The following is a 13,088-nucleotide window of genomic DNA, read 5'->3' as shown; positions in this document are numbered from 1 at the left end:
AAAATTTTTATATGTGTTTCAGGCATTACCAATTTTCGTTCCTAAATCTTTTTTTGATAAAGTTGACTCTAAAATTTCTTCATTTATTTGGCAGAACAAGAATCCGAGACTGGGTAAAATACATTTACAGAAAGCTAAGAGAGATGGAGGTTTAGCATTACCTAACTTTAGATTTTATTATTGGGCTATTAATATTCGACATATGAAATTTTGGTTACTTGATCGGGACATACTATTTATTCCTAAATGGGTAGCATTGGAATTACAATCTGTTCAGGGTTATACACTTGGTTCTATTTTAGGTTCCTCTCTTCCTTTTGATTCGAAACGTCTTAAGCAGGTCTCTAACCCGATAGTTAAATATGCTTTGCGCATTTGGTTTCAATTCAGAAAATTTTTTGATCTTAATCAATTCGGGTTAGCGATTCCTATTTTAGGTAACATATTTTTTCCTCCCTCTTTTACGGATCGCGCTTTTCAAACTTGGAAGACTAAGGGTATTTTACGGTTTTTGGATTTATTTTTAGATGGTTCCCTTATGTCTTTTGAACAATTATCTAACAAATATAACTTATCAAGAATACATTTTTTTAGATATTTACAAGTTAGAAATTTCCTAAGTACTATACTTACTTCCTTTCCAATGCTTCCTCCTATATATATTTTAGATTCGATAATTAACCTTAATCCATGTCAGAAAGGTGCATCGGCTATGATTTATAATATTATTATGAAACTTAGGAAAGCTCCATTTGATAAGATTAGGGTAGATTGGGAACAGGAATTGGGGCTTACCATTTCTGTGGATGATTGGGGGCAGATTTTACAATTAGTTAATACTTCCTCTATTTGTGCTAAACATTCCCTAATTCAATTTAAAGTGGTTCATAGAGCACATATGTCCAAAGATAAGTTAGCGCGTTTTTACTCGCATATTAATCCTTTCTGTGATAGATGTTCGGGGCAGATAGCCTCTTTAACTCATATGTTTTGGTCTTGCCCTACTTTGGAAACTTTTTGGAGAGATATTTTCAATATTATTTCTAAGGTATTAAATATAGATATCTCTCCTCACCCTATTACTGCTATCTTTGGACTACCTAAAATTTCTAGTAATCTTTCCCCTTCAGCCCGTAGAATGATTGCATTTCTTACTTTAATGGCGAAAAGATGTATTTTACAACATTGGAAAGAGCTTAATGCTCCAACTACCTTTTTTTGGTTTTCTCAGACGATTTTATGTTTGAATCTGGAGAAAATTAGAAGTAACCTTTATGATTCTTCATTTAAATTTGAACAGATTTGGGGACCTTTTATTCGATATTTTCATTTAATGTAATATTTACCCTTCTTGTTTTCTCTTCACTGTTTTAATGGAGGTTGGGATTGAGGACGTGATTTTAAGTTTAACTCTGTTTGGTTTCAAGTTAGCCCATTGCTTTGCTTTGCTTTTAGTTAGTTGCACGGTGGGTTTTTTTTTGGGGTTTTTTTTTTCTTTTTTTCCATTGATATATATAAAATCTAGTATACTATTATGTTATCTTGGTTTCTTATGCTTAAATTACATTGTTTGTAGTATTTTCTTTTTGGTATTGTTATCTTTTGGAATTTTATTATACTTTAACATTGTATTAATGTTTATATGGCTTACCTTTTTTGTATACTTACTCAATAAAAATATTTAAAAAAAAAAAAAAAAAAAAAAACAGATCCATAGGTTTTATAAGACTTTGATCAGACGACACTTGGGATTGTGAACCATTTTGGGCTCCTTGTTTCAACGAAGAACGTGTTGACATGTGGAAGGTCCAGAGCTGGTTCACAAAAAATTATCCTGGGAATGAAAGGGTTAACCTTCATTCCATCCGTCTGATCTTTATTAATCCCTTCAAAGTACTTCACTCATCAATAAATCTCACCTTTCACTGCTCTGCCCCTTTACCAACACCATTCTGCAAGAGTCATTGCAAGTCTCATTGTCAACACCACCAACCCATGGTAATCATAGTCACAGGCTTTCAAAGACTGAAGCAATTCTCCACCCTCTGCTCCTCATTACCAAGCCAGTTTTGGTTCCAGTATGCCCTGAATCCCAGGGGCTCCAACTCATTTAGATCAGTTTCATGGGAAATTAATCAAGGTCTGCCTTGAAGAAACAAGTCTAATTATAATATTGGAAGTATCATTTTATTTACAAATACAGTGCAGTAACTACCCAATGAGCCTGTCCTGTGCCACGCAATGTGACCGATTAACCTACCTACTGGTAAATCCTCAGAGACTGGGAAGGACAGGAGCACCCAGAGGAAACCCACGTGGAGAATGGGTTTGCACAGAGAGGGTGTACAAACTCCTACAGATAGCAGTGGATTGCTGGTGCTGGAAGTAATAGTGTTATGATACACAAGTTCAAGTTTAATTGTCATTCAACCATACATGAATAGAGGCAAATAAAACAGTGTTACTCCATGCTGCCCTTTAATAGAGCAGCAGATGAAGGAAGGTGAATGAGTAGAAATGGAAAGTGACATACGGAAGCCAATAACAGGAAAATTTCACTGTTCAGATACAGAGTTAGCAATGGGAAGTCTTTAAATTGAGGACAATTCAGCAACAAGCTGGAAATTAAATGCACAAATCCACAGATTCAACACAATAGTACAAAGCAGCTGGTGGACGGGTAGATAAAAAATCATGGAGAATGAGAAGTGTTATATTTTGGTAGGAAGAATAAGGAGGGGCATTACAAACTAGAAATCACACGCTTCCTGCAGCAAGGTGTCAGAACGCACAATACTCCAACTCAGGTCTAACCAGTGATTTATACAAGTGTAACATGATATCCCAACTCCTCCACTTACAAGGGCAGGCAGACTATGTGGGCTGAATGGCCTTGTGTTGTGGAATCTCCATTCTGAGATTCTAACCTCCTAGAAATAAACCTGTTTCTTGCTCCTTCAAAAAAAGTTTTTTTTTTAAAGTGATTTGCATGCTCTAGATTCCTGTACTTGCTAATTAAGCAGTCTAAGAATTTTGTTTAACTTCAGAGTAGACAGCAATTCTCAGTTTTTACTTAAAAGGCTTTCAATACAAAAAAATGTCAAAAACAAATTTTCAAAAGAGTTTCAGTAAACACGCTACAGTTTCTGCACATGAAAAATGCACAAGAATGCCTTGCTGCACCAATTAACCAATGCACTCCACAACTCAACGCTTCCACCAGAACTGCTGACCTACAGGGAGACCTTGCATTGACTAGGTTATCTGACTGTTTAATGGGCTGAGAATTAAAAGGACAGCATGTTTACTCTGCCCTGCTTTGTGTTAAACTCTATGTTCCACTATGAATATTTGGTCTGTCACAATGTTAAAATGTTCAACATTGACCTGTCACGCTCAGGAGGGTGGACAGGTTTAATTTGCCACATGAAGGAACTTAATTAAATACCTTACATTGATTAGGAAGCCACCTCAGAAAAAGGAACCAGGAAGAGTGGAAAGCTTGTAGCATGTTCAGGTGATTGACAGTAATACTGAGGAGAACCTGAAAGCAGAGCATACAGTCGATGACAACCAAGATGCCAATTTAAACTAATCGCACCTGACTATTCATATACCCATCAAGTGCTGCCACTGTATCTGTATCTGCCCTCCCCACGTTGCAGGGACCTAGCACTCTAAAACCATTACCCTGCTCATCTCCTTTCAACTTTCCCCCTCACACAGCGCCCTCTAGCATTTAACATCTCCATCTTGGGCAAAAGGCTGACCCCAGATACCTTTATTTATCCTGTAGGAAATTAGCGTTGCAAGGCTGCTCAGTCAGGTATACAAAACGTAAGCATTAAGGCACAAACCCCCCCCCCCAAAAATGTTCATTAAAGTAACAGTGCAAAATACAGATGTGCAATGAAACCATTGGGTGGCCTATGCCACAGTAGGGGTGATGGGCTTAAATAATTAGAACAGTAAGCAGTTAGGGCCACAGGATACACCTCCATTCTCAACCTGCCCCCTCTCCCCATCTCCCCAACAGGAGAGGTGATATATTGAGGGCAGCACAACGGATGCATATACATTGACTAAGGAAAACTTTCAACATGGTTCCTCATGGTAGGCTGATTCACAAGTTTAACACAAAATCCATGGTGACTTTGTAAACTGGATAAAACTTGGATTGTTTTTTCTGGAGCAGCAGCTCAGCATGGATAGGGTGAGTCAGAATATTCCCCCTCTCTCCCCCCAGTGTTGATATGACAAATACTGGAGGGCATAGCTTTAAGGAGAAAGGGGGAATCTTAAGGAAACTTACGAGGCATAAAAACAGGTACCCAGTATGTGCTGTCAGGGGTAGTGGGATTGGGGGTGGGAGAGTAATGGACCAAGAACGAGGTGGGGATGGAGATGGGGAGAACAGACTTTGGATGGGGCAGGAAAGACATGGACCCTGGACAGGGTGGATTTACCTGGATTTCCAGAAGGCATTTGATAAACATAGAGCACCAACAACACAATACAGGCGCTTCAGCCCACAATGCTGTGCCGAACATGTATTCACTTTAGAAATTACCTAGGGTTACCCGTAGCCCTCTATTTTTCTAAGCTCCATGTACCTGCCCAGGAGTCTCTTAAAAAACCCTACTGTATCTGCCTCCACCACCATCACCAGCAGCCCATTCCACACACTCACCCACTCTCTGCGTTTGAAAAAAAACACTTAATCCTGACATCCCCTGTGTACCTATTTCCAAACACCTTAAAACTGTGCCCTCTAGTGTCAGCCATAACATACCAGATAAAAGACCTATCTGTAAGGTAAGGATGCATAGGTGATAGAGGGTTGTCTAATAGAAAGCAAAGAGTTGGGATACATGGGTGTTACTCCAGTTGGCAGTGGTGAGCGGTGTACCGCAGGGGTTGGTGCTGGGTCTGCAATTGTTCATGATATACAGTACCAATCTGTAGTGTATCTAAGTTTGCTGATGACACTAAATTGAGTGGAAAAGCAAATCGTGCACAAGTTATGGAGAGTCTGCAGAGAGATATGGGTAAGTTAAGTGAGTGGGCAAGGGTCTGGCAGATGGTGTACAATGCTGGTTAATGCAAGGTCACCCACTCTGGAAGGAAAAATGAAAGAGCAGTTTATCATTTAGATGGTTAAAAAACAGCAGCACGCTGCTGTGCAGAGAGACTCGAGTGTTTGTGCATGAATCACAAAAGGTTGGTTTGCCGGTGCAGCAGGTTATCAAGGCAGCAAATGGAATGTTGGCCTTCATTGCTACAGGGATTGAATTCGAGAGTAGGGAGGTTATGCTGCAACTATACAGGGTACTGGTGAGGCCGCACCTGGAGTACTGTGTGCAGTTCTGGTCTCCTTACTTGAGGAAGGATATACTGGCTTTGGAGACAGTGCAGAGGAGGTTCACCAGGTTGATTCCAGAGATGAGGGAGTTAGACACGAGGAGAGATTGAGTCACCTGGGACTGTACTCACTGGAATTCAGAAGAATGAGAGGAGGTCTTCTAGAAACCTACAATATTATGAGAGGGATGGATAGATAAGATAGAGACAAGAAAGTAGTTTCCATTGGTAGGTGAGTAGAACTAGGGGACATGGCCTCAAGGTATGAGGGAGTAGATTTAGGACAGATGAGGAGGAACTGCTCCCCCCACCCCACAGAGTGGTGAATCTGTGGAGTTCTCTGCCCAATGAAGCAGTACAAGCTACCTCAGTAAATATATATTGCATAGATTTTTGCACAGTAGGGGAATTAAGGGTTACGGGGAAAAAGCAGGTAGGTGTAGAGGAGAGCACGGCCGGATCAGCCAAGTGCCAAAGTGCAGACTCAGCTTTTCTGCGTGCTGGGTTTATAACATTAATTTAAACACACTAGCTACAGCACCTCAACATATAACATGGTTTAAACATTTTCTTTCTTCTGAGTGTATCATGTATGGCCCAGTCCAGATGGGCTTTAGGCTGTGGTTTGAAAAGTAGAGTCAGTGAGATTGCTCAAGCATTGGCTTTAATGTTTTCAACATTTCCTTGATTAGACCACAAGACACGGGAGCAGATTTAGGCCATTCAGCCGATCAAGTCTGTTCGCAATTCTCTCATGGGCAAGAACCCATCAACCCCCACATCAAATATACTCGTGACTAGGCCTCCACGGACATCCATGGCAATGAATTCCACCACTCCCTAAATTCCCAGATCTCCTTGTTCTACCACACTCCTCGTTGGCCTACCAGTCACTGTGCAAGACCTGCCCTGTTTGGTCCTACTGAAGTGAAAAACCTTGCACTTGGCTGCATTCAATTCCATTTATCATTTTTCAGCCCATTATTCCAGCTGATGCAGATCCCTCTGATTGCCTTCCTCACTGTCCCTACACCTTCAATCTTGGTGTCATCTTCAAATCTGCTGATCTGGTTAACCACATCATCAACTAGATACAGATGACAAACAACAAAGGACCAGGCACCAATCCCTGCGCCAGGCTACTAGTCATAGGCCTCCAGTCAGAGAGGCAACCCTCTACTACCACTCTGGTTTCTCCCACAAAGCCAATGTCTAATCCAATTTACTACCTCATCCTGAATGCCAAGCGACTGAACCTTCTTGACCAGTCTCACATGTGGGTCCTTGTCAAATACTTTACTAAAGTCCATGTAGACAACATCCACTGCCTTGTCTTCATCCAATTTCCTGATGAACACATTTCACGACACATGCCAGTGATATTACACCTGATTCTGATAACTTCATCAAAAAAACTAAGATAGTTTAGACATGACCTACCACACAAAGCCACAATGCCTATCCTTAATTGGACCATATCTATACGAATACTTTTACATCAGTCCCTTAGAATACTCTCCAATAACTTTCCCACAACTGATGTCAGGCTCACTGGCATATAATTTCCTGGTTTCGGCTTAGAGCCTTTTTTTTTAAAACAGCAGAACAACATCGGCTATTGCCCAATCCTCTGGTACCTCTCCTGTCGCTAAGGATGTTTTTAATATCTCTGCTAGGGCCCTAGAAATTTCTGCACTTGCCTCTCATAGCATCCAAAGGAACACCTTGTCAAGCCCTGAGGATTTATCCACCCTCATTGGCCTCAGGGTAGGAAACACCTCATTCTCTAATCCGTACAGGGTCCATGAAGTTGATGCTGCTTTGCCTCACTTCTATAGACTCTGTATGTCTTCCAAGTAAATACAGATGCAATGAATTTACCAATGGCCCCAAGTAGCTGTTTACATGTGACTGCAGCCACACCTCCAGTACACAGTTTCAGTAGGCAAACTGAACAAGTGACCTCATAGCCTGGTGAGATAGGGACATTGCTGTCCTAACATGTAAAATCAGCTCTGATGGACTGGGCAAATGAGAACTAGAGTGAGGCACAACAGCCAGGAAGGCAGTATTGCAACACTCCATGGAGAGGAAAGAGCATGACAAGGCATCAGAAGACATCATGGCTATCCACTACAACTAAACGCAATTTGTGACACTGGATCCAGAATGGGGGGGGGGGGGGAAATCACCCCTTTATCTAATTGGTGAGAAATTACAAAGCTCAGGAGTCAGGTATTCTAGTCCAAAACCGCAAAAGTCTACAAGTACACCAGGTAATTAGGAATGCGAACATCATTATCTTTTGTTGCAAGTGGCATGGAATACAAAAGTAGGTTATGTCTCAGTTATATAGGGCACAGGTGAGAGTACATTTGGAGCACAGCAAATCGTATCAAGCTGCGTAGTTAGATGCCAAGGCATTGGAAACATCTCAAGAAGTTAGACTAATCCCGACAATGGACAGTGTCTCATGAAGAAAGGTTGCACAGGTCAGGACTGCATTTGCTGGACAAATTGACTGAAACACGATGTTCTGAGGGTCGTGTCAGCATTGTAGAGTCCAGGACAGGGGTCTCAACTTGGGGTCCACAGACTCCTCGGTTAATGGTAGGGCTCAATGGCACAAAAGAGTTCAGGAAGCCCTGGTTTAGGACTAGTGCTATTTAGAAATATGAACTCGCCTACACAACAAAACTGAATTTTGTTTTAGGCAGGTGGTGATTCTTTAGCATTTTCATTGCCAAAAGGTCAAAGTCAGAAAGGGGAAGCAAAATTGAATTTTAATGAGCAAGGGGTGAAAACTCATCAGGGCTTGATAGGAACGCAAAGTTAAAGTTACAAAAACACAATCTCAGAGCAGGTTTGAGGAATATCGGGGCTTACTCCTGCTAAACTGCTGGTTATTATGTCAACCAGCTCTCATTGGCTTTGGTGGAAGTTCTGACATCCCAGTAGCACAAAACGTACAACAAAGATACCATTCCACTGTGCAAGGCTCTCCCACAGGAAGAGGGTTTAAAGACATCATCCCACCAGGTAAGACACTCTCGCTGGGTGAGGACTGCGAACATGACATCTTACTGGGGAAAGACTCACCGCATCACGAGGATTTTTAGGGGTTGGAAAAAAATGTCAAGAGATACTTAAAGAAAATTCAGAGGGGTGACAGCACCCTCGCCCATACTGAGAAATGGGTCTCTAAACATAACATCATTCAATGATGTGAACTGTGAAATCCCTACCAACCGTCTGTGCCATGTTGCTCTTTTTAAATTGAGACCCTCGTGGTTTTTATGCAACTAAAAACAGGCAAATTGATGTGGGACATACTGGACAAGGTATTGACAGCTCAGACTGGCCTCTTATCCTTTTATACATGCAGAGTTGACTATCCTAGTAGACCAGCCACAGCATAACACTGGCACCTCATTCTCAAATACAAGGCGACTCTTTAAAAATATCGGCAAATACACAAATGGCTGCCCAGGACAAAATGGATAGGACATCAGTGAAGCTTTGTATCGTCAAAATGAAATTTTGAGAGTCTTAACAGACACTGAGAGGTTCACTCGGGGGGGGGGGGGGCGGGGCGGAATACAGAACTGGGGTACAGTTATAGGTTTGTGAAGCTTCACAATTCTTTACTGCAAACTTGTCTATGGAAGTTCTCAGTCATTCAGGTCATTGTATATCAAGCAAATCAAGGCAACTGGACTTGCTGTGTTGTCTAGAAGAGGTTTTGTTATCAAAGGGACACTCCTTTGACGATAACAAAGTGCACATTTTGGACAGGTGGTTTGAAAGAGGGGTTAAAGCCATCCTTGTCAAACTGGAAAACCTATCCCTGAACAGAGGGGGTGGGATACAACACCACCCATCAGCTACTTACAATGCAGTCCTAACATCTCCACCCCAATGTCATCACAACAGTTCACATCTCCATTCATGCAAAGATAAGACTAATGACCCTCTCATTACCTCTACGACTCTTAACAATGCTCATGTGATTGCTATATCTTTAAACTCAAGAGTTTATAAACCAGAAAACTGCCCACCATGGATCAGAAATGAAGTAGTCTCTAATGAGTGGCGAAATGCCTTCCAGACAACACAGCAAGTCCAGTTGCCTCGATTTACTACTGCCTGATATTTACTGCAAACAGCAGAGACTACCAGTCCTCAAATACAGCCAAGACTGGAAGCTGATTTTTGACTGAGAAGAAAATCAAGGATTGAAGGATACAGCAAGGAAACGGACCTTTTGGCCTAACCCATCCACGCTGACCCAAATGCCCATGGTCCTGAAAAACGTTGCCTTGTTTTTAACTGTTTACAGTATACCAGCAGTTACGGTCGAAATGACAATAAAAAGTGACTTGATCTAACCTAGTCTCACCTGCCATATTAGCACACCTAATTTAATCCCTCTTAAACATTTTAATTTTACGCACCTCTGGCAGCTTGTTCCAGATACTGATCATGTGGAAAGCTTTCCCCTCAGGTGCTTTTTCAATCTTTCCCCTCTCACCTTAAATCAATTCCTCCAGTTTGACTCTCCTACCTGGGAAAGAGACCTTGACCATCCATTTTATCTATGTTCCACCTGATTTTATATAGCTGTACTATCTCACCCCTCAGGTTCCTGTGCTCATGGTTGGAAAGTTCTGAGAATCGATTGTTAGGGATGAGATTATGGAGTACCTGGAGGCACATGACAAGATAGGCCAAAGCCAGCATGGTTTCCTGAAAGGAAAAGACTAACGTAATGCAATTTTTTGAGGAAATTACAAGCAGGGTAGACAAAGGAGATACAGTGGATGTGGTGTACTTGGATTTTTAGAAGGCCTTTGACAAGGTGCCACACATGAGGCTGCTTAGCAAGATGAGAGCCCATGGAATTACAGGGGAGTTACTAGCATGGGTGGAGCTTAGGCTGATTGGCAGAAAGCAGAGAGTGGGAATAAAGGGATCCTATTCTGGCTGGCTGCCGGTTACCAATGGAGTTCCACAGGGGTCGGTGCTGCTTTTTACGATGTATGTCAATGATCTGGACTATGGGATTAATGGATTTGTGGCTAAATTTGCCGATGATACAAAGATAGGTGGAGGAGCGGGTAGTGTTGAGGAAACAGAGAGCCTGCAGAGAGACTTAGATAGTTTAGGGGAATGGGCAAAGAAGTGGCAAATGAAATACAATGTTTGGAAAGTGTATAGTCATGCACTTTGGTGGAAGAAATAAGTGGGCAGACTATTATTTAGATGGAGAGAGAATTCAAAATGCAGTGATGCAAATGGACTTGGAAGTCCTTGTGCAGGATATCCAGATTGAGTCAGTGGTGAAGAAGGTGAATGACATTCATTTCTAGAGATATAGAACACAACAGCAGGGATGTGATGTTGAGGCTCTATAAGGCACTCGTGAGACCACACTTGCGTGCAGTTTTGGGTTCCTTATTTTAGAAAGGATATACTGACATTGGAGAGGGTTCAGAGAAGATTCATGAGAATGATTCCAGGAATGAAAGGGTTACCATACAAGGAACGTCTGGCAGCTCTTGCACTGTATTCCCCGGAGTTCAGGAGAATGAGGGGGATCTCATAGAAACATTCTGAATGTTAAAAGGTCTGAACAGATTAGAAATGGCAAAGTTATTTCCTATGGTAGGGGATCTAGGACAAGAGGGCACGACTTCAGGATTGAAGGATGTCCATTTAGAACAGGGATGCGGAGAAATTACTTTAGTCAGAGGGTGGTAAACCTGTGGAATTTGTTGCCACGAGCGTCTCTGGAGGCCAAGTCATTGGGTGCATTTAAGGCAGAGATAGATAGGTTCTTGATTAGCCAGGGCATCAAAGGGTATGGGGAGAAGGCAGGGGAGTGGGGACAACTAGAAGAATTGGATCAGCCCATGATTGAATGTCGGAGCAGAATCGATGGGCCGAATGGCCTGCTTCTACTCCTATATCTCATGGGTTAAATCAGTCCCAGCTGGTCAGGCTCTTATACCTGCAGCCTCAACAATATCCTTATGAATCCTTTCTGCACTCTCTGCAATTTAATGGCATCCTCCCTACAGCTGGATGACTAGAACTATGCTCAACATTCCTAGCGTGGTCTCACCAATGACTTGTAGAGCTGCGCCACTATGTCCCAACTACTGATGAAGGGTCTTGGCCCAAAACATCAACTGTATCCGTTTCCACAGATTGTGTGTGTTGCTGTGGGTTTCCAGTACCTGCAGAACTTCATCTTTATGATTTACAATATTTGGTATCCTGACCGATGAAGCTGAGCATGCCAAATGCCCATCTCACCTCCCTGTCTACCTGCGACATCATGTTCATGACCCCCCAACTCTCTATTCTACAAGAGTGCCAGGGGGCACGTCAGTTACTGTGCAAGTGCTGTCCTGGATGCAACGTCTCACTCATCACGGTTAAGTTCCATCTGCCATCCCTCAGCCCACTCAATTGGTGCAGAGAGATGCTGTTGACCACACCTCAGTTTTGGTGTCATCCACAAACTTACTACCCCTGTTAACAACCGTGCCATCCAAACTGTTAATGTAGGTGGCAAACAGCAGTAGACCTATCTCTGATCCCTTTGACACTGGTCACAGACCTCAAAAATTAATAACAACTCTCCAGTGCCACCCTCTGCCAGCTTTCAGGAAACAGAGTTTGTATCTAATTAGCTAGCTCACCCAGGATCCCAGGAGATCTCACCGCCAGACTTGTTTACGCCAGTCCTTGTCAAAAGGCTCACTGCAATGTAAACATCTACTACCCAGCCTTCATCAACGTTCCTCACTCCTTTCTCAAAAACTTTAGTCAAACTTGAGACACTGCCATGCTGACCATCTCTTACCAAGTCCCTGCTTTTCCAAATGCATTAAAATCCTGGTGCTCAGAAAAGCTTCATGGAATTTCCCCACTGGTGACTTTAGGTTCACCAACTTGTAGTTCCCAGAATTGTAGGCACAGCATTACAGACAGACAGCATAGCCATCCTCCAGTCTTCTGGTATCCCTCCACTGATACAACTCCTGCCAGGCCCTTGGAAATTTATTCCCTGGCTTCTCACCTGATCAGGACCCAGAGATTCACCTGATCAGAGACACCAACAACCTGATAGCATGAACATCGATTTCTCCAACTCCCAGTAATTGCCCCCTCCTTCACCATTCCTGATCCCCCCCCACCACCTCACCCACCCATCACCTCCCCACTTCCCTTTCCTCCATCCCCTTCTTCAGCCCTTTATCTCTTTCACCTATCAGTTTCCCAACTCTTTACTCTCCTGGTTTCACCCATTACCTGCCGTTTTGTACTTCCTCCTCCCCTTCCTCCACCTTCTTACACGGACTTCTCCCCTTGTCCTGACGAAAAGTCTTGGCCTGAAACGTTTCCATAGACGCTGCCTGACCTGCTCAGTTCCTCCAGCATTGTGCTGCTCTGGATCTCCAATGTTTATTCACTTACCTTAACACTTTGGGTTCCTGAACTTTCTACACAGCAAATACAGATGAGCAATACCCATCTTTCCCTCATCACCCATTTGCTCCTTTGTCATTTGCAGTTAGCTTTTTGCCCCTTATTTCCCAACCCTCAAGGGATTCACTTCATCTCTGTACCCCTACCTGACAGACAGCCTGACCAGAAAAAGGAGGCATCTGTAGCAGTCATCAATCCTGCCAAGCTTTCCCTGAGCTCTACTTTTTAAA

The 13,088-nt window shown here is 42.6% G+C and overlaps 1 protein-coding gene across 4 annotated transcripts in view; it reads right to left on the bottom strand.

The window, feature by feature from the left end:
* LOC134356993 (transcriptional regulator QRICH1-like) overlaps positions 1-13,088 on the bottom strand; it is a 62,148-nt gene that overhangs the window by 44,130 nt on the left and 4,930 nt on the right. Inside the window, exon 2 of one of the 4 annotated variants that reach the window (XM_063068293.1) lies at positions 3,449-3,544. The exons of 2 other annotated variants lie outside the window; for them this stretch is intronic. The gene's annotated coding sequence lies outside the window, so the exon portion shown is untranslated. The remainder of the gene's footprint in view (positions 1-3,448; positions 3,545-13,088) is intronic. One more of the 4 variants, XM_063068292.1, reaches the window with a different exon arrangement.

This window comes from Mobula hypostoma, chromosome 15 (genome assembly GCF_963921235.1).
Source record: "Mobula hypostoma chromosome 15, sMobHyp1.1, whole genome shotgun sequence".
Classification (NCBI taxonomy): domain Eukaryota; kingdom Metazoa; phylum Chordata; class Chondrichthyes; order Myliobatiformes; family Myliobatidae; genus Mobula; species Mobula hypostoma.
Note: the sequence above shows the minus strand (reverse complement) of the source record. Positions and strands in the feature narration are given on the sequence as shown.